Raw genomic sequence first — 23,567 nt, forward strand, 5'->3', positions numbered from 1 at the left:
TTAATATACCACCAGTGCAGGAAGTTCACCGGGCTACTGAAATATTCGCAAACCAAGTACACTAAAGCAACGGGGTGGTGATAATAGCAGTTTTTGATCTTGGTGTCTTACAGGAAATCTTTTTGAACCTTAAAGAGCATTAGATGGTCAATGTATAAATCAACAATACTCAATGCATAGGCGGATGGTGTCCTTGTAAAGATGCACACTCCATCAGGTGTGAGCAATTTTTTTGATTTATCCGAGTAGAAATTTTTATAGCGTTTTTTTTTTTACAGTGATAACCACTTATCAAGGCCCGGAAGCCACTCAGGGATAAGGGTTATTGCAAGTACATTACGTTACTGTGGAGGTTTGATGAAGTGATTACTTAAGTTGGGAGTTCATTAGGCATTTGTTAACATTGGATTTGAAGACATCCAAGTTGTAGTTAGGTGAGAAGCAGGCAGACGGAACAGATATCCACAGGCGTGCTGTTCTAAGAAAGAAACTTTGTTCATGGAATCTACGTTTTGATTTAGGCACAGATAAAGACTGGGGGAAATTTTTCACAGTGGATTCAGCTAGACGGGTGTTTTTCGTGAAAGATTGGCGAGGTGGGACCAGAGATTGAAGTTCAGAAGAGCACCTGCCATGGAAATAACGATAAAACAAGGATAGGCTCGCAACGTCTCTTCTGTGGGAGAGAGGTTGCACGGTAGAGAAAAGGGCATCCCCCACTAAGCCACGAAGTCTATTTTGTAGTCTGTCAATGAAGGATAGACTGTTTTTAGCAGCTCCTACTAGATATAGCAACAGTAGTCCATCCTTGGACGTACTTGGCTTTTCTATAGATAGAGGATTTCATCAGTAGCGAGATATCTTCTGGAGCGGTAGAAGGATCCCGCCATCTTTCCAGTGTCCTTGGCAACAGACTTGATGTACGTGGTCCATTTCAGATCAGGAGTAAAGGTCAAACCCAGAAGCTTGTCAAAACACGGGGCCTCACCCAGACGAGATCAATCCATCTCAATTGATGCCAGATGGGGATCAGAGCGTTGATGATGTAAGGATAGGAGTTTGGTTTTGGATGCATTAAAGTAAACCAGCCACGTCTTCCCCCACTGAACCACGCGCTCGAGATCAGAGGAGAGAGAATCAGAGAGAACGTTGTCATTTATAGCCGTTGATGTGTTGCCGTAGATTGTCGTGTCATCAGTACAGATTTCAACGGATGATTTAAGTATGTGTTTAGGGAGGTCATTGATGTAGATCAGGAAGAGACTTGCGTCCATGATTGACCCCTGAGGGATTCCAGCATTTATATTGCATGCCGCTGATTTTTGCCCATCTACCACTACTCTTATGAGCCTATCGGAGAGAAAAGATTTAATGATTGAGAAAACATTTCCAGTTATACCATAGCTGGAATCTTGTGAAGTAGACCCTTATGCCATACCTTATCGAAGTCCTTTTATATGTCAAGAGAAATTGTCCTAGAACGGGACCTTTTTCAAGAGATTCACTAATCCTGTGGGATATAACCGTCAGCACATCTACGGTAGATCTTGCAGAGCGGAAACCATATTGTGTATCACTAAGAAGGTTTTTCCTGCTGAGATGGTTGAGTATTTCTCTATTTAATATTGATTCCAGCAACTTACTCATAACACACAGGAGACTTATTGTTCTGTACTGAGAAGGAGATGACTTATCACCTGAATTCTTTAATACAGGGCAAACTGATGAGGTCTTCCAGGGAGTCGGAAAGCACTTCTCCTTAATGCAGCGTTTAAATAGTTTCGTAAGTATGGGAGCGAGTTCTGGTTGAAGCTTTTTTAACACTATAATTGGGATGCCATCAGGGCCAGTTGCTTTACTGGAATCTAGGTTCTTGATAAGCTTGACGACCTCATGCACGGATATATGTATGTTACCTAGCTTGTACTGTGTTGTAGGAGGAAATATGGGGAGTTGATGGCCTTCGTCGCATAGGGTAGAATTTGCTGCAAAGTTCTTTGCAAATAGTTTGGCCTTGCCTGACGCTGACGGGATGACCTCTGGTCCATTGATAATGGTTGGGATAGAACGCACACTTCTGTTCAGGATTCTATTTGTTATCTGTTAAAACTGGTGGGAACCAAGCCGCTGATTATCTACCTTGGATTTAACAGACTGGGCATATAGCTCTCTTGCATTTGTTATTACTCTTTTACTGTGGTTGCTGGCAGTCCTGAAAGCAGCTTTAGTCTCAGTGCATCTATTACGTTGGTAGCTATGGAAAAAGTGATTTCTGTGCGCGATTGCAACAGCACATTCTGGGGAGAACCATGGCTGGCTGTTAGGGGTTTGTTGGAATTTTTTTAGATTGTATGAATTGCTATATACCTACATTTAACCATTCGGTCCGATCTGCTACTATAGAGGACACTTCCTATTTAAACATGGAGTGCAGAGGTAAATCAGATTTGAATGTACGGAAGCTATCTCAGTCAGCTATAAAGTATCGGTATACAGTAAGGTTGAGGGGTACGTCTGGGGACTTATTACATTTCGTTTGTATATTAACTGATACGCCGGGTTGTCGGAGGATCCTACAGGCGAATGAACGGAACATGAACATAGCTCAGGGGAAGTTGATTGAAAAAGGTCCAGGGTGCTTGCATATTGACCGGGTGTATCGGGCACATGAGTGGGTTTGCGAACAATCTGAGTTAGTTCATACGCAATGGCAAAATCATGACAAAACCTCGTCTCATCGTCTGTCTTTTTTGAATGTGCCAGCCATTCCACGGGATGGACTTTGAAGTAACCATAGATGTAGATGTTAGGCGAGGGATGTGCAGACAGTATGCGGTCTATTTTCTCAGATATGCTCTTAAAGATAGTAACCCTGCTGTTGTGGGGCCGATAGAGGGTAAATACAAATGCACTGGTATTAGCAAGTCCAACCCTGAAGCACATATAGGGTAAATTAGGATCTTCTCTAGAGATGTATCTGCTACAAGGGAAGCCATCCTTAATGTAGGCACATATTCCATGCCCATGGTTGTCTTGGAGGTCAGATTTTGCTGTTTAGTTAGAGTATCCGTTAATTATGAACTCATCTAGGGAAGTGGTCTGCCCTATTCCAGTTATACTTAGACATAATATGTTCGGTTTTGTCTCCTGAAATTGGGTGTCAACCTCTGGAAGGTTCGAACGTAGACCCCTGATGTTGGAGAAGGATACCTGGTAGTAGGGGGCTACATTGGAAGATGGGGTTCTAGGTTAAATCGAGTTTTTATTCTGGAGATAATTCATGTTGAGGTTTTGGGATTTGTGGAATAGGTCGGCATACATGGTTAGAGCAGTACAGAGAGGGAAAGAAGAGGGAAAAGACAGGATTGTTTTTGGTAGCACACGAAAAGGTAAAGCCGTTACAATTCCCGCTAGTATGGCATCGAGAGGCCCCACCAGAGAATACTGCATGGTCCAGATCCACTCACAAAATTGCAATTCAGCAATCCCAGCACTTTGCGCCTGCTGATAGGACAGCCTCCTTAGTGGTTAATCCAAGGTTCGGTTCCCTGACTATCAGGCGGATAACATGAGCCCAGACAAAACGTTTACCTCCAGCACCCTTACTAGTGACATGGCCACGAGGACAGACAGAGACAGAAAAATTTGCGACATCTCAGACTACTGGTCACCAAGTGTTATGTAATGGATGGCTGGAACAATCCGATACTAACTGAAAAGAAAAAAAACTTCTTTTAAAAAAAGATAATAAAAGATTTGAAAGTTGGGCATCGAATAATCGATTGTCCACCAGTCGAAACGAAAAAGTGATTACGTCGTAAACAGAGAAATCGGACGACGATTTTTTAGTTTACAAAACAAGGAAACGTGACATACCTTGTAACTTTGGAATGTATATAAAGTTAGCATGAGAGATGAATTCACGTGTATCAATAAAGTCAATTGTCGGTCAGCTGACGAGAAATCGGTCACGATAGCTCTAGGTCAAGAGGCTGCGAAAAATTGTCAAAACGTTACCAACAGACGCGTTTTCTATTATCGAGCAGTGTGATCGACAGATAGCGTGGAGTGGAAAAAAATCAAGCGAAAAACATGCTAATATAAGGGGGTGTTTTAAGGAGTCCAGAAGAGAAGAGGCAGAAAAGAAGAAGAGAGAGAACAGAAGAGAGAGGATAAGAGAGAGCCGCCGATAGGAAACGTGCGTTGTCGAGAGCATAACGTTTCCACACACCCCTCTCCATTACTGAAATGAACAGTAAGCCACACTTTTAAATTTTGAACTATCAAAAATCTCTATGTAAAACGAGAAAATAATATCAAAACAAAATATACTTTCATATAAAAAGCCAGCGTGTCTTACGTCTTTATTTGGTATGCTGAGTTACGTCTGACCTTTGTGTGCATGTTAAATTCTCTTTTAGTCGGAATCGTTATTTTGACAAGCGGTTGACAGCTGAATAAAGCCGAGAGAGAAAAAATGCACAGTCAAGGGGGAAATAACTCTGCCGTCTTAGCCGTTACCATAACAACCAGAAAACTTATCAACATAGACGATCAATAAAAGACGGCTACTTGGTTTTGTTGCAGCGGGCAACTAACTACAAGGGGTCCTGGCGCTATATAACACAAGTACTACCGACCTTTAAGGAGCTTTTTCTTCACCCTTTGTCAGAAAAATCACTCATTCAATGAGGACTGAGGGACAAAAAAAGAGAAGCGATATTTACTGGAGCTGCCGATAACACATCCACTGTATCATCTACTCTCCATTAAAAAAGGGGAGGGGAATGGGTACAAGTGGCTTATTTATAACTAAGTAGTAAGTCCGGTGCTAAGTTAACCATTCAGGACACTTTTGATGATAATGTCCCATCCCATATTAGTGGGTGGAAGTTTGTCGTTATCTACCGAGTTTGAATTATTGGAGTTCCACCTTATAATTAATTAAAATCACATAATAAATTTTATCAATTTGTAAAGTGGGCTTAATATTAATTTACATAGGAGTTTAGATAATTATTCAAGGGTTTACTTTAGGAGGTCCCTTTTAATAGGTTACTTTTTCTTTGCTAATGGCACTGTATTATATTTCGAATGTAATTGAAAATAAGGCTAACTATATAAGATGGTTTGATTGGCTAGGCAGGAAGCAAGCATTTTCAATATAGGAAAGCTTGCAGTAATAGTATATATAAAGTATACTACTTAAATAAAGTCCTAAGTGTTTCTACTCTAATAGAGAATAATTCTGGCATTTTTTATCGTTAGTTTCCGGCATTGTTTATCGTCTACTTTGTAGCATGGAGGATGACGAAAAAGACAGAAGAATACAGACAAATACATGAATAAAACAAGAAAAACATTTTAAGCAAGGTAACATAAAAAACAGCATTTAAGATGAGTTTTAAAAATACTTAACGTGTTTGCCACAATGTTCCGTCCGCCGTCTTTTTGCAAACTGGGATGTCGTCGGGTCTTACAAGAGCGTAAGAAGATTTCTATTTCCGGATAACTTGGACAAGTGCCTTTCTATTTATAGAATAAAATTCGTTACGTTCAGATGTGTAATATATTTAATTTACATTTTGTTTTATTGGTAAAAAAAGACTAACTTTTTTTTTATAAAGTCCTAAGTTTATCTACTCTCATAGAGAATAAAACCGGCATTTTTTATCGTTAGTTTCCGGCATTTTGTTTGTTTTTATCGTTTACTTTTTAGCATGGGGGTGACGACTAAGACAGTAGAATAGAGAAAAATACATAAATAAAACAAGTTTAAAAACAAGGTAACATAAAACATTTAGGATGAGTTTTAAAAAAATACTTAACGTGTTTGCCATAATGTTCTGTGTATTTGTTCAAGAAACTATTATCGTTTAATGTTTGTCTGAAGAATGTTGCCCTTGGGCGTAATGAACTATTAACCATACTAATGTATATGTGAAGCGGTTTCTAAAGATTCTAAAAAAAGTAGCACTGTCCTAAAAACATTAGCATCTATTATGCCCCAAGTAACTGCAGCTTGAAGCTAATTTTAAGAACTCAACCATTCCATGCGGTTAATACGCATGTTCTGAGTACACCGTTCTAATATAAGTAAATCTATTAATCTCGCTTGATACTTATCAGTTGGTTCTATAATTGAAATATGTATAAATGAAGTTGAGTTGACCCATGTTTTTGTTGTTGTAATATGCGCGTAAAAGGCAGAACGTAAGACATAGAAAAAGGTCGTATGCAAAACAGCGAAAGTCCAAGCCAGATATTAGCATGTTTCGTACACTAATGAAGTGTAAACTCTTTTTGTAGGGTACTTTTTTTTTCATGTAGCCGTTGTGAAAAAAAGGTGTTTTATACTTTGTTTTAATTATTTTGAGGGCACGTATCCGGTTTAAATGGTTTATTTTTTTGCGTTTAAATGTGGGAACTATTCCCTAAATGTAACTGTTGTGAAAGAACAGGTGTTAGTTTTCTTTGTTTTATGTATTTGTTTTCTTTGTTTCCTTTGTTTCAAGGGAAACGCACCTAGTTGAAACGTGCTATTTATTTTCCGTTAAAATGTGGGGTGTATTTGAAGCGAAATGTATTTCCGCTAAGCTTTTCCATGTGCCACGTGTTTTTGAAAACGTTTCGGCTTTTTAGTTTATCGTGTTCAAAAAGAATGTCACAGGTTATAAGAGTGTTCTAGAAACTTCTTAAGTGATGAGTAAGCGACATTTGAAGGTAGTTTTCTCCCGTAAGTGTAAAATGGCAGTTGTTTGTTTTTTTTTTGCTCCTTTGTTTTGTCCCTGACGAGTATGCGGCCAATTCTTTATGCTTCTTTGTGTTGTCCGTGACGAGTATGCGGTTAAACTGAATTTTTGAAAGAAAAAAATTGTTCGCCAATGTGAAATGTAGCGTTACTTAAAGCTGGTTGTTTTTTTTAAGCTAAACGAATATAACCAAATAAGGCCGTCGCTGAAGGTTACATTTTCCGAATAATTTTCACCAAATATAGAAATGAGACGACGAAATAATTGCTTGATTCTATATTAATAAACAATTTTTATTTGTCATTTTCGTTAGGAGCTAAAGTAGGAGAGAGTTCAGTGATCGTACGTGCACGTGCTCTCTTAGAAGTCGGGAAGAGTTGCTTGTGTGGAGACTAAGATTAGATATCAGACAATTAGATATAGGGCAGGCCTGTTGAAGGAAAAAGGGACAGGTGCTTTTGTGTGAAGATATAATTAATATGTATCCGGCTGTGTGGGGAGAGAACAGTTCGGCACAACACTGTTTATAGCTAGTAGTGGACGGGATAAAAACTCCGATTAGAGAGAAGATAGGGCAAAATCTTCATTGTGCGTTGAAATGATGTCATGGGTGTTTGTGTGTTGTATCGTCGAAGACAGTGCTTTAGCATGACAAAGAATGCCCGTTTCGGCACGGTACGTGTGAGCAAGAAGTAATTTGAAGATAACCGTGTTTTGTAAACAGTGCGTTGACGTGTTGCCGTGGGTGAGTGTGAGTTGGAGGTTCTTTTGCATGTCAAAGACTACATATGGAAATAAATGCAAGTTTGAAAGGAGCTATAGCTAGCTTATAGTTCTCATGTTCAGCCTGGGGGGCAAAACTCTCTGGCGGTGTGCGCTGTTTGGCAGGGCCACGAGAAAAAGGTAGAAGGGTCCGTGATTTCGCTTTATATACTCGGTGACGTGACTAAGATCTGGGGTTTCATTGGCCAAACCAGGGAAGATGGATTTCAAATCTCGATGCTGTGAGAAGTAGTTTCTGCCTGTTATGTAGCGGGTGTCGGCTGCTAAAGTTTACTATACATTGACCAAGGACCAATTACACAACAGATGCTACCTGGCCCGAAAGCCAGAAGGTTGCGTTCCAACAGTTTCACTTTATCCATAGACAAAAGATAAACTGATAAATGAGACGACTGAATGGGGCGTATTTTGTTTAACCCGATCAAAGAAATGATAAAGACAATGTCCGTTTGCGAATGCGTGATATTACGATCTGGGAAATATGCGAAAACTTCTCGCAGAATCTAACTGACGCGAGAAGGCCAGTGTAAAATTCTTTTCGTGGGCATACACAAACGGTCGAGCCCATTTTGCCCTTTATATAATGGGCAAAATCATAATTGCTTGATAGCTGGTGAATTACCGATTGCTAATCATTTACTAATAACAATTATTCAGATCAATCAATAAAAGCTGAACGATAAAAAATAAGGTGAATTTACGCTATGGGATATTTGATTCAATATTTAGGCTCACTATTTCAGTTAGATGGGGTTTCTGATCAGTCATAGGGGAGCAATTTATTTTTAATTACGCTGTGCGTATGATGCGTTATCAGATTGATAGCTGATAAGACCTTGAAAGTATTCAATCACTAAATGTAAACACGGATTGGATTCGGATTACGACATGTGATAATATTATTTATCAACAAAATATCATTCCCGTTATTGACAAGGCTATGAGCATCTGTCATTAAAGCATAGAATATTGTATTATAGGATAAGTCTAGAATTGCGGGTAGTTGCATCGTTGGTCTCATAGGAGGGAATGAAGATTAATATTTCGACTCTATTGATCAAGGATAGAAGGTAATCGATTAAGCTATTATTTTAATATCTAAGTGTATTTAGTTACGTACGTACACATACCTAATGAGATTGCTGCATGTTTATTCATAGAGACAACGGGAAACTAAATAAAAAATCCATGGAGAAATTCAAATGAGATAAAAGTAGCTAAATTTAATCTGTACTCCAGTAGTAGAAAAGATTGGTGTAAATACTTATGATTAAGCCCTGTTGCTGGTTTCAATTCATAGTGTACTATACGATTGTTACTAGGATATAAATAGTATAAGCAGTTTATATTAGGAGTGTTGTAAATGTATGATTCAATAAACAAGTCAAAAGTGTTGTTTTTAAGCAAGCGCTTCCTCTGAACTTTGTAGTGCAATTTTGTTTTAAGTTTTTGATGAGGTAGGTTAGGACAAAGAGGTGTTTTCTTCGTATAATTATTATCACACTACTATACTAGGAGTCAATTCTTCATTAATAATATCAAGGCCTCGGGGACACTCACAAGGGCTAAGTCCACGGCTATTTCTCTGTGACCCATGTGACTTTAAGTTGACTCTTGTTGATAATGCAGTAATCATTGAATTATGTTGTCTGTATTGACTGTTGTACGGAGAAATCAGACACTTTATCAAAACTAACTTTTGCACGTAAGAACAGGATATGCTTAAATTAATTATGTGAGATCTAATGACAAGATCTATTCACATTATTCATAAAGTTGTAAGAAAAAATACGACACTCCATGGACTAGTAAGAAAACGTTGCAAATCGGTTAATAATTTTGAGTGTGCAAATGTTGTGTGTGTCATTGTTTACAAGGCATACAGAGGCCAATCTTCCGAGTAGTACGGTGCCAAAACGAAAGACACTAGTAGCAGATTTGTTTTCCTCTATGAAATTACTTGGCAAGATATGTGAAAAATGCAATTTTGCAAATGCAAGATATTCACACCGAAAAATGCAATTTTCTTTTGCGTACTATGTAAGACATATCAGAGGTTTTACAATAAATCTATATATGTATAAAAAACGAAATTGCTTGTCTGTTTGTGTGTGTAGCTTTCCCTACGAAACTCCTCTGCCAATTTTCAGTCTACAGACTCGGGATTTGATATAAGGATATAGAGATTTTGGCAAAATCTTTTTAATCGGTGTTCGGCCAGGAATTTAGCTGTCAAGTGATCAAAATTCAACGGATTGTGCTTTGAAAACTCTACAAAACCTCTCCGCCAATTGTTGGTCTACATACTTGAAATTTTAGAGGTATCTTACTTGGACCTGGATCATATTTTTAATTTCATTCAAGCCCAAAACAATTAAAGTTAAGGGGTCTTTGAAAATTTACATTAAGTGTATTCAGACATGGGCCACACATTTGAATGTGTTTTGGGCCAAAAGTTCGGCTGCCAAGAGGTCAAAGTGCGGTCTTTAGAAACTATTTAGCCTATTTTATGTGTAAACATTTGAAATTTTATATAAAATATATTCAGAAATCTTTTAACTCAGGTTTTGGAAGAAAAATTGGCTACTACAAGGTGAAAATTGAATGGTTTGACCTTTCAAACTCTACCAACCTCCTCCGTCTATACACTTGAAAGTTTATGTGTAGGGAGCTAATATATATCTAAACATGCACAAAAAATTATGAAAAGTAAATAGGACCATACCTCACTTTTTTTACATGGAGGTCATCACTTATAAAGGCCCGGAAGCCGTTCGGGAATAAGGGTGATTGAATGTACAGTAATAAATGGGATAGTATCGTAGTAATCTTTGTATTGGAGCTTGACAAATTATCTTACTTAAGTGGTGCGGTTCATCAGGAATTTGTTGATGTTGGACTTGAATACATCCAAGTTGTAGTCAGGTGGGAAACAGGCAGAAGAAAGAGAGTTTCACAGGTGTGCATTCTAAGAAAGAAGCTTTTTTCAAGGAATCTACGTTTTGATTTTGACACAGATAAAGGGTGGGGGAATTATTGGCAGTGGTTTCAGCTAGACAGGTGTTTATCGTGAAAGATTGCCGAGGAGGGACAAGACATTGGGTCTCAGACGAGCACTTGCCATGGAAATAATGATAAAACAAAGACAGGCTCACAACGTCTTTTCTATGGGGGAGCGATTGCTTGGGAGAGAAAATGGCATCACCCAATAAGTCACGAAGTCTATTTTATACTCTGTCAAGGCAGGATATGTTGTTTTTAGCAGTTACTGCCCAGATGTGGCAGCAGTACTCCATACTCGGACGTACTTGGCTTTTATATAGATAGAATATCGCATCAGTAGTGATATATCTTCTGCACAGGTAGAAACCCCCATTATTTTCCTAGCGAGTTTGGCAACAGACTTGATGTACGTGATCCACTTCAAATCAGGAGTAAAGATCAAACCCAGAAGCCTTTTTTTACATGGAGGGCACCACTTATCAATGTCCGGAGGCCACTCAGGTATAAGGGTTATTGCATGTGCAGTAATCAATGAGATAGTGGTGTATTAATCATTAGCATTGGAGATTTGATAGAGTGCCTTACTTAACGGGGCGGTTTGTCAGGAATTTATTTATGTTGGACTTGAAGACATCCAAGTTGTAGTAATGTGGAAAATAGGCAAAGGGACGAGAGTTACACAGTCGTGCACTTCTGAGAAAAAAGCTTTGCTCATAGAATATACGTTTGGATTTAGGCACATATAAAGAGTGGGGAAAATTATTGACAGTAGTTTCAGCCAGACGGGGGTTTCTCGTGAAAGATTGGTGAGGAGGACGAGAGATTGGAGCTCAGAGGAGCACTTGCCATGGTAATAACGATAAAACAAAGACAGGCTCGCAACGTCTCTTCTGTCTATTTTGGACTCTGTCAAGGCAGGATAGACTGCTTTTAGCAGCTCTTGTCCAGATGTGGCAGCAGTATTCTATCCTTGGATGTACTTGGATTTTATACAGACATAGAATTGCATCAGTAGTGCGATATTTTCTGAAGCGGTAGAAGTATCCCACCATTTTCCCAGCGTCCTTGGTAACAGACCTGATGGATGTGTTCAATTTCAGATCAGGAGTAAAGACCAAACCCCGAAGCTTGTCAAAACATTGAGCCTCTCCAAGACGAGAGCCATTTCAATTTATGCAAGATGGGGACAGATCGTTGATGATGCAGATAGAAGCTTGGTTTTGGATGCATTAAAAGTTACCAGCAGCCTCTTCCCCCACTGTATTACATTGAATTTCCCCAATACCAGAGCCATCCATTTAAATTGATTCCAGATCGAGATCTGAGCGTTGATTATGTAAAGATAGGAACTTGGTTTTAGATGCATTAAAAGTATCAAGCCACCTCTTCTCCCATTGTAACAGGCGTTAAAGAGCATAAGAGAGGGGCTCAGACAACTTTGTAATTTACGGCCTTTGATGTTTTGTCCTAGATGGTCGTGCCATCAGCATAGATATCAACGAATTAGATAAATATATGTTTTGGGAGATCATTGATGTACATCGGTAAGATAGTTGAGCCCAGGATTAACCCCTGAGGTACTTCAGCATTAATACTGTGGGCCTTTTCTTTCTGCATTAATATTGCAGGCCTCCGATGTCTGTCCATCTACCACTACTCTTATGAGCCTATCAGATAGAAATTATTTTATAATTGAGAAAAGAATTCCAGTTATACCGTAGCTGTAAATCGTGTAAAGTATGCCATATCTTATCGAAGGTATTTGATATGTCAAGAGAAATTGCAATAGAAAGGAATTATTTTGTCGAGAGATTAAGTAATCCTATGAGATCTAACCGCTAACACATTTTGTTGTAGATCTAGCAGAATGGAAACAATATTGCATGTCATTAAGAAGGTTATTTCTGCTGAGGTGGTTGACTACTTATCTATTTCATACGGATTCCAGCAGCTTACTCATGACACACAGGAAGGAGCCTTCGTGGTCTGTACTGAGAGCGAAATGACTTATCACATTAATTCTTAAACCAAAGCATATTAATGATATTTTCCAGGGTGTTGGAAAGAACTTCTCCTTAAGGCAACGTTTTATGCTAGTAATTAAATATAACTATATTTTTTAAAAATGATTATGTGTTAAAAAATATGTTTCTATTCGTTTTTAAGAGATTTTAATCAATAACAATACAGACAGAGGTCGCATACAGTTGAAAATTGCTAGATTATTATTCTAGTTTTAAAAGAATACCGATGATTTTTTTTTTTTTAGCTTTTCAAATAAATTAAACCTGAATTCGCTTTTTGCTTTTTACGGATAATTTATCAAAAATAACGATCAGATTTTAATTTTTGTCGCACTTAATATTTTACTTGCGGGGAGACTCTATGTTACCCTGGATTAAATGATGAATAACGAAGGAATTAAGTTCCTATATTTTTATTTTCCATGAAATCGCACAATGTTTGATCAAATCTAGTGATTGCTTGATCACATTTGGGATACATCACCGTCCACTGGCAAAAAGCTTCACGCACCTCTCTCAAGTAAATTAGTCCACAATACATTTTAGTGTATTTACACTGTAGTTTTAGCATAACATTATTTCATATATAATTGTGTGCATAAAAAATTAAGTACAACTGCAAAGTATCATGCTCCTATTGTGTTTTTAATGGAAACGTGTATTTCGAACGAGCCCATCTCGTATCAAACAACATAACTGTTAGATCCAAATATCTGGTCTTGCATCTTGTTCGGTGATAACGGCTTGAATTTTATCTTAGAATGCAAAAGGTCAAGTACCATGGTTCAATTGCCCTGTTAACATAACTATTAATTTTGAAATCCCCAGTTTAATATTAAGGAAATCATCGCTGTTTCCATGTGTGGGTGTTAGTATGTATTATAATACCATTTTTACCAAATGACCTATGATGGAAGACAATTGTCTCAGAGGTTGACCATTGAGAATAAGCGCTTTTATTATGTATGCGATCCCGGGATACTAACAGATGGCCGTGCTTGTTTAAACGGTTTGATCGCTAGTACAAAATACCTGCAGGAAAAAAATCCTGAACAATTATAATATTGTTTTGTGAATAGGATTATTGTGTGTTATCTAACCCTGTTTTGTCTCGAAGACACCAAGCTCGCGATTTGACCTGTGTTGGAACCCAACTAATGGAAACTTCCATTTATCGGGAAAACCATATAAATATTATTCAGAGAGCTGTGGGGAACCAGTGTGTGGCGTAAGAAATAACGATCGGTTGGATAAGAAACCTATTTCTACTTGTTTTTAAGGAGCCACAGGACGAGTAAGATTTAGTGCCGGTGGTCACTACGGTTTTCTTCAAGTTATATCTATACTGATGGCTTGTTATACAATCTCTCAAATACACTTGTGATATGAGGCTGTGCAAGGGTTTTACTTTGGTCAACATCGGCTGTTTTTTTTAATCGGTTTAGCCGGACTTTATGTTATGATGACATAGTAATACATAATGCAACCATGAACAGTTCCAGCTACATAAAGAACTTTCCTTAGAAATTTCATAAAAAGCTGCCCAGCTAATCGAGTCAATAGTTTACTCTCTCTCTCTTGCTCTCTCTCTCTCTCATAAATATACGCACGGGCAGAGTTTATTTATATGAGAGTAGAGATAGATACAATCAAAAGAAAACATCTATAAACAAACTGAACATTCCTACTTATGATGAAATATATTTTGGGAATATTTTTAATATAAAATTCCGACATAAACAGCAAAAAAAAAAATTTGGAATAAATCTAATACAGAAATAATGGAGACAATATTGTACATGTACACTATGAAATAGTTAACAGAATTGTACAGTTACTCTATGAAATAGTCAACAGAATTATAGACCTACATAATGAATAGTCAACAGAATTGTGCATCCACACTATAAAATAGTTAAAAACATTGTGCAGCTACATTATAAAATAGTAAAAAAATTGTGCAGCTACATTATCTAATAGTCAACATAATTGTACAGCTACATTATGAAATAGTCAACATAATTGTACAGCTACATTATGAAATAGTTAAAAGAATTATATAGCTATACTATGAAATAGTCAAACGAATTGCACAGCTACACTATGAAACAGTTAACAGAATTGTACAGCTACATTATGAAATAGTTAACAGAATTTTACAGCTACATTATGAAACAATAAACACATATTGTACAACTACATAATGAAATAGTTAACAGAAGTGTGCAGCTACATTATGAAATAGTCAACAGAATTGTACAGCTACACTATGAAATAGTTAATTGAATTGTACAACTACATTATGAAAAAGTCAACAGAATTGTGCAGCTACAATATAAAATAGTTAATAGAATCGTACAACTACATTATGAAATAGTTAACAGAATTATGCAGCACACTTATTAAATAGTTAAAGAATTATACAGCTATACTATGAAATAGTCAACAGAATTGCACAGCTACACTATGAAATAGTTAACAGAATTGTACAGCTACACTATTAAATAGTTAACAGAAGAGTACAGCTACACTATGAAATAGTTAAAAGAATTGTACTGCTACACTATGAAATAGTAAACAGAATTGTACAGCAAAATTATTAAATAGTCAACAGAATTATACAGCAACATTATGAAATAATCAACAGAATTGTACAACTACACTATGAAATAGTAAACAGAATTATGCAGAAACATTATGAAATAATCAACAGAATTGTACAGCTACACTATGAAATTTTTAACAGAATTGTACAGCTACACTATGAAATAATTAACAGAATTATACAGCAACATTATGAAATAATCAACAGAATTGTACAGCTACACTATGAAATAGTTAACAGGATTATACAGAAACATTATGAAATAATCAACAGAAGTGTACAGCTACACTATGAAATAGTTAACACAATTATACAGAAACATTATGAAATAATCAACAGAATTGTACAGTTACACTATGAAATAGTGAACAGAATTATGTATCTACATTATGAACTAGTTTACAGAATTGTACAGCAACATTATGAAATAGTCAACAGAATTATACAGCTACACTATGAAATAATCAACAGAATTGTACAACTACACTATGAAATAGTTAAGTGAAGTGTGCAGCTACATTATGAAATAGTCAACAGAATTGTACACCCACACTATGAAATAGTTAATAGAATTGTACCACTACATTATGAAATAGTTAATAGAATTATGCAGCAACACTATGAACTAGTAAACATTCTTGTACAGCTACACTATGAAATAGTTTATAGAATTGTACAACTACATTATGAAATAGTAAACAGAATTATGCAGCTGAACTATGAAATAGTTAACAGACTTGTACAGCTACACTATGAAATAGTTAATAGAATTGTTCAACTACATTATGAAATATTTAATAGAATTGTACAACTACATTATGACATAGTTAACAGAATTGTACAGCTACACTTTGAAATAGTTAATAGAATTGTACAACAACATTACATAGTAAACAGAATTATGCAGGTACACTATGAAATAGTTAACAGAAATGTACAGCTACATAATGAAATAGTCAGCAGAAGTGTACAGCTACATTATGAAATAATCAACAGAATTATACAGCTACATTATGACATAATCCACAGCATTGTACAACTACATTATGAAATAATCAACAGAATTATACAGCGACATAATTAAATAATCAAGAGAATTCTACAGCTACATTATGAAATAATAACAGCATTGTACAACTACATTATAAAATAATCAACAGACATATGCAGCTACATTATGAAATTATCAACATAATTATACAGCGACATAATTAAATAATCAAGAGGATTCTACAGCTACACTATGAAATAGTTAACAGAAGTGTACAGCTACACTATAAAATAGTAAATAGAATTGTACAACTACATTATGAAATAATCAACAGAATTGTACAACTACATTATGAAATAGTTGACAGAATTGCACAACTACACTATGAAATAGTCAATAGAATTATATAACTACATTATGAAAAACTCAACTGAATTGTACATCTACATTATGAAATCGTTAACAGACTTGTACAGCTACACTAGGAAATAGTTAAAAGAATTGTACAACTACACTATGAAATAGTTAATAGAATTGTATCAACTACATTATGAAATAGTTAACAGAATTATGCAGCTACATTATGAAATAGTGAACAGAATTGTACAGATACACTATGACATAGTTAACAGAAGTGTGCAGCTACATTATGAAATAGTAAACAGAATTGTACAGCTACACTATGAAATTGTTAATAGAATTGTGCAACTACATTATGAAATAGTTAACAGAATTATGCAGCTACACTATGAAATAGTTAACAGAATTGCACAGCTACACTATGAAATAGTTAATAGAATTGTACAACTACATTATGCAATAGTTGACAGAATTATGCAGCTACATTATAAAATAATTAACAGAATTGTACAGCTATATTATGTAATAGTTAACAGAATAGTACAGCTACATTATGAAAGAGTCAACAGAATTATACAGCTACATTATGAAATAATCAACAGAATTGTACAACTACACTATGAAATACTTAACAGAAGTGTGCTGCTACATTATGAAATAGTCAACAGAATTGTACAGCAGCACTATGAAATAGTTTATAGATTGGTACAACTACATTATTAAATAGTGAACAGTATTGTACAGCTACACTATGAAATAGTACATAGAATTGTACAACTACATTATGAAATAGTTAACAGAATTGTACAGCTACACTATAAAATAATTAATAGAACTCTACAAGTGCATTATAAAATAGTTAACAGAATTATGCAGCTACACTATGAAATAGTTAAGAGAATTATGCAGCTACACCATGCAATAGTTAACAGAATTGTCCAACTATATTATAAAATAGTTAACAGAATTATACAGCTACACTATGAAATAGTTAACAGAATTGTTCAGCTACATTATGAAATAGTTAATAGAATTGTACAACTACATTATGAAATTGTTAACAGAATTGTACAGCTACACTATGAATTGTAAATAGAATTGTACAACTACATTATGAAATAGTCAACAGAATTATGCAGCGACATTATTAACTAGTTACCAGAATTATGCAGCTACACTATGCAATAGGTAACAGAATTGTACAGCTAAACTTTAAAACAGTTAATAGGATTGTACAACTTAATTATGAAATAGTAAACAGAATTATACAGCTACACTATGAAATAGTTAACAGAATTGTACAGCTACACTATGAAATAGTTAACAGATTTGTACAGCTACATTATGAAATAGTTAACAGAATTGTACTGCTACACTATGAAATAGTTAACATAATTTTACAACTACATTATAAAATAGTTAACAGAATTATGCAGCTACACTATTAAATAGTTAACAGAATTGTACAGCTACACTATGAAATAATCAACAGCATTATACAGCTACATTATCAAATAATCAACAGAATTGTACAACTACATTATGAAATAGTCAACAGAATTGTACAACTACATTATGAAATAGTATATAGAATTGTACAACTACATTATGAAATATTTAACAGAATTATGCAGCTACACGATGAAATAGTTAACAGAATTGTACAGCTACACTATGAAATAATCAACAGAATTATACAGCTACATTATGATATAATCAACAGAATTGTACAACTACATTATGAAATAGTCAACAGAATTGTAAAACTACATTATGAAATAGTTAATAGAATTGCACAACTACATTATAGAATATTTTACAGAATTATAAAGCTACACTAAAAAATAATTAACAGAATTGTACAGCTACACTGTGAAACAATCAACAGAATAATACAGCTACATTATGAAATATTTAACAGAATTATGCAGCTACATTATGACAAAGTTAACAGAATTATGAAGCTACACTATGAAATAGTTTACAGAATTGTACAGCTACAATATGAAATTGTTAATAGAATTGTACAACTACCTTATGAAAATGTCAACAGAATTGTAAAGCTACATTATGAAATAGTTAACAGAATTATGCAGCTACACTATGAAATAGTTTATAGAATTATGCAGCTACACTATGAAATAGTTAACAGAATTGTACAGCTACACTATTAAAGAGTTGATAGAATTGTACAACTACATTATGAAATAGTCAACAGAATTGTATAGCTACATTATGAAATAGTTACCAGAATTATGCAGCTACATTATGAAAAAGTTAACAGAATTATGCAGCTATACTATGAAATAGGTAACAGAATTGTACAACTACACTATGAAATAGTTAATAGAATCGTACAACAACATTATAAAATAGTTAACAGAATTATGCAGCTACATTATGAAATAGTTAACAGAATTGTACAGCTACACTATTAAATAGTTAATAGAATTGTACAACTACATTATAAAATAGTTAACAGAATTGTACAGCTACACTATGAAATAGTTAACAGAATTGTACAGCTACACTATGAAATTGTTAACAGACTTATACAGCTATATTATGAAAAAATCAACAGAATTGTACAACTACACTATGAAATAGTTAACAGAAGTGTGCTGCTACATAATGAAATAGTCAACACAATTGTAAAGGTACACTATACAATAGTTAATAGAATTGTACAACTACATTATTAAATAGTCAACAGAATTGTCCAGCTACACTATAAAATAGTTAATAGAATTGTACAACTACATTATGAAATAGTCAACAGAATTTTACAGCTACACTATGAAATAGTTAATAGAATTGTACTACTACAGTATGAAATAGTTAACAGAATGATGAAGCTACACTATGAAATAGTTAATAGAATTATGCAGCTACACTGTGAAATAGTTAACAGAATTGTAAAACTACATTATGCAATAGGTTACAGAATTATGCAGCTACATTATGAAATAATTAACAGAATTGTACAGCTACACTATTAAATAGTTAATAGAATTGTACAACTACATTATGAACTTGTTAACAGAATTGTACAGCTAAACTATGAAATTGTAAAAAGAATTGTACAACTACATTATATAATAGCTAACGGAATTATGCAGCTACACTATGAAGTAGTTAACAGAATTATGCAGCTACACTATGCAATAGTTAACAGAATTTTACAGCTACACTATGAAATTGGTAATAGAATAGTACAACTACATTATGAAATAGTTAACAGAATTATACAGCATCACTATGAAATAGTTAGCAGAATTGTACAGCTTCAATATGAAATAGTTAAAAGAATTGTACAGCTACACTATGAAATAGTTAACAGAATTGTACAGCTACACTATGAAATATTTAACAGAATTGTACAACTACAGTATTAAATAGTTAACAGAATTATGCAGCTACACTATGAAATTGTTAACAGAATTACGCAGCTTCATATGAAATAGATAACAGAATTGTACAACTACATTATGAGATAGTGAACAGAATTATGCACTACCATTATTAAATAGTTAAAAGAATTATACAGCTACATTATGAAATAGTCAACAGAATAGCACAGCTACACTATGAAATAGTTAACAGAATTGTACAACTACACTATTAAATAGTTAATGAAATTGTACAACTACATTATAAAATAGTTAACAGTATTATGCAGCTACACTATGAAATAGTTAACAGAATTGTACAGCTACACTATGAAATATTTAACAGAATTATACAGCAACATTATGAAATAATCTACAGAATTGTACAGCTACACTATTGCATAGTTTATAGAATTGTACAGCTACACCTAAAATAGTTAACAGAATTATGCAGCTACATTATGAAATAGTGAACAGGATTGTACAGCTACATTATGAAATAATGAACAGAATTATACAGCTACACTATGAAATAATCAACAGAATTGTACAACTACACTATGAAATAGATAACAGAAGTGTGCAGCTACGTTATGAAACAATAATCAACAATACTCAATCTAGTCAACATAATTGTACAGCCACACTATGAAATAGTTAATAGAATTTTACAACTACATTATGAAATAGTTAATAGAATTATGCAGCAACGCTATAAAATAGTTGACAGACTTGTACAGCTACACTATGAAATAGTTTATAGAATTGTACAACTACATTATGAAATAGTTAACAGAATTATGTAGCTACACTATGAAATAGTATTGTACAGCTACACCTAAAATAGTTAACAGAATTATGCAGCTACATTATGAAATAGTGAACAGGATTGTACAGCTACATTATGAAATAATCAACAGAATTGTACAACTACATTATGAAATAGTTAACAGAATTGTACAGCTACACTATGAAATCGTTAATAGAATTATACAGCTACATTATGAAATAATCAACAGAATTGTACAACTACATTATGAAATAGTTGACAGAATTGTACAACTACACTATGAAATAGTCAATAGAATTATACAACTACATAATGAAATAAGTAACAGAATTGTACAATTGCATTATGAAATAGTTAACAGACTTGTACAGCTACACTATGAAATAGTTACAAGAATTGTACAACTATACTATGAAATAGTTAATAGAATTGTATCAACTACATTATGAAATAGTTAACAGAATTATGCAGCTACACTATGAAATAGTTAACAGAATTGTACAGCTACACTATGAAATAGTTAACAGAAGTGTGCAGCTACATTATGAAATAGTCAACAGAATTGTACAGCTACACTTTGAAATAGTTAATAGAATTGTACAACTACATTATGGAATAGTTAACAGATTTTTGCAGCTACACTATGAAATAGTTAACAGAATTGTACAACTACACTATCAAATAGTTAACAGAATTGTACAACTACATTATGAAATAGTTAACAGAATTGTACAACTACATTATGAAATAGTCAACAGAATTGTACACGATGATGATAGTTATAACACAAGTATCCTTGAAACCGTGCACATCCATCTTATTTATATGCAGTTATACATATCTATACACTTATTCTTTTAATGCATAGAATGTGTACACTTAAGCCTAGATAACAATCACTATGAATTTTTAATCTACTAGACAGTATGGTGAATCTATTTATTGTGTGTCTTTTATTCATATTTAGTAAAATGGGTGTAGGGCCATATTTTCTTTTGAGAATTAGCCATACAGACAATTTTTTGTATATGCAGTTTGATTAATAATACACGCATGAAAATTTAGTCCCCTCCGAAATAATATCCTTTGGATGCAATGAATTTTTGTTCCGTTCCTACAACTTCTTGCAGGCTCCATAAAAGTTTTTTTTCTGTGAGCGTGTAAATGACCCTTGTTACAGCCTGTTTCGTTTCCAAAATTGTCTTTTAATTAGAGGCTCTAATATTCCCTTTGTCTTAGAGAAACACACAATATTACAGGGAGCGATGTTCTGGAATACAAAAAGGATGGGGAACTGTCTTGATGTCCATAATCTGTGACAAAAGTTATTTCGCGTCTTCAGTTCCTTTTATCCACAATGTACAGTTCTCATACTGATATAAACTTTGAACTAGACACGCAATGGTCCTTATCCATGAAATTCTTTGATGAACGCAAAATAACTCCTGTTTTCTGACTTCCTTACTCCTTTCACACATCGAATCCTTACTCACAGACTCCCTGTCTTCTTTGAATCTTTTATCCTACTCAAAAGCTATGTTCGATTCATGCAATATGGTCCAAACTGGTATTTTTAAGGTTACACCATACGTCCTATTGTGGCTCGTTGTTCTAAAGTGTCCTCAAGTGCAAATTGCATTTTTAGAATTCACCCGCTGTGACAATCAATCTTTAGTAGGTGTATTTCAATTCCTTCTGTAAATGTTAATTTGAACCTGAAATAATTAAAATTGATCAGCCATCGCATAAGGGGATAACAATGGTGAATGTTCAAGAGTATACACCAATTTTTAACGTTTGTTAAAAAATGTTTAAAGTTTTTGTAAGGTACCTCTTATAAATAAACAATGTATATATGTATATGGATGTTTGCGTGTAAATATGTAACGGATACATTATTTTACTGGTGACATTACATAGTAATTTACAGCAAATAGTAAGTAGACACCAGGTTTTTGCGCGTAAAATCCTTGTATTGGTGACTAACGCGTACAGAATTACACACTGTTTTATGGCCAACCTCTCAGCAGTTTATTTACCTCGGACAAAATATTATTATCTAGAAACCAAATTATAATATCCTAAAATAAAACAAAACCCAACTATTTCATAAATGGGATTGTTACAAGAAGGTGATAAAATAAATAAATTAATAATAAAACCTTTTGTTTCAACTATTTCAATTTAAAACTAGGTCTCCGGATGTTATATATATATATATATATATATATATATATATATATATATATATATATATATATATATATATAATCATCAAAGTGAGAATGTGTGTGAGGACACGTTTTAAGCAATATATCATACTAATTCCTGATCTACAGACTTGGAATTGGTTATATAGGGTAATCATGCACGTGGGAATATTTTTTATCGGTGGGGAACCATAAGAAATGTTGCAAAAATATACTTGGTTCATCGAATTCTTATATGTGTGTCAACTATTTCATGGCGTTTAAATAACAGGTTTTCAGAAGCGTGGCAAGCTGGTCTAATTGTTATCGTACTTGACTCGCTGTGTTTAGGTGTTCTTCGACCTCATAATACTCGCATGCAGGTCTCAGTTTTTCCCCGTTGTTGTACTTCATTCTTAAGGATTGTCACGTTACGTTTAATAACGAGCAAAGCAAGGTATATCTTTTTATTCGTTCTGTAAAATTAAATACAAATCTGCATCAATTTTACTATAAGCGTATTTCTATCACCCAGAAACGTTAGCTGCTCCTCGTTAGACAATAAATATTCCGAAGATGTCAGTATGTAAAGAAATATATTATGAATACAGCTGCAAATTAGAAAGTGTAACTAGTTTACCTTCACCAGCTCCTCACCGCGTGAATTGTACACTACCTGAA

This window comes from Euprymna scolopes, chromosome 6, assembly GCF_053919585.1.
Source record: "Euprymna scolopes isolate OS-2025 chromosome 6, ASM5391958v1, whole genome shotgun sequence".
NCBI classification, from domain to species: domain Eukaryota; kingdom Metazoa; phylum Mollusca; class Cephalopoda; order Sepiida; family Sepiolidae; genus Euprymna; species Euprymna scolopes.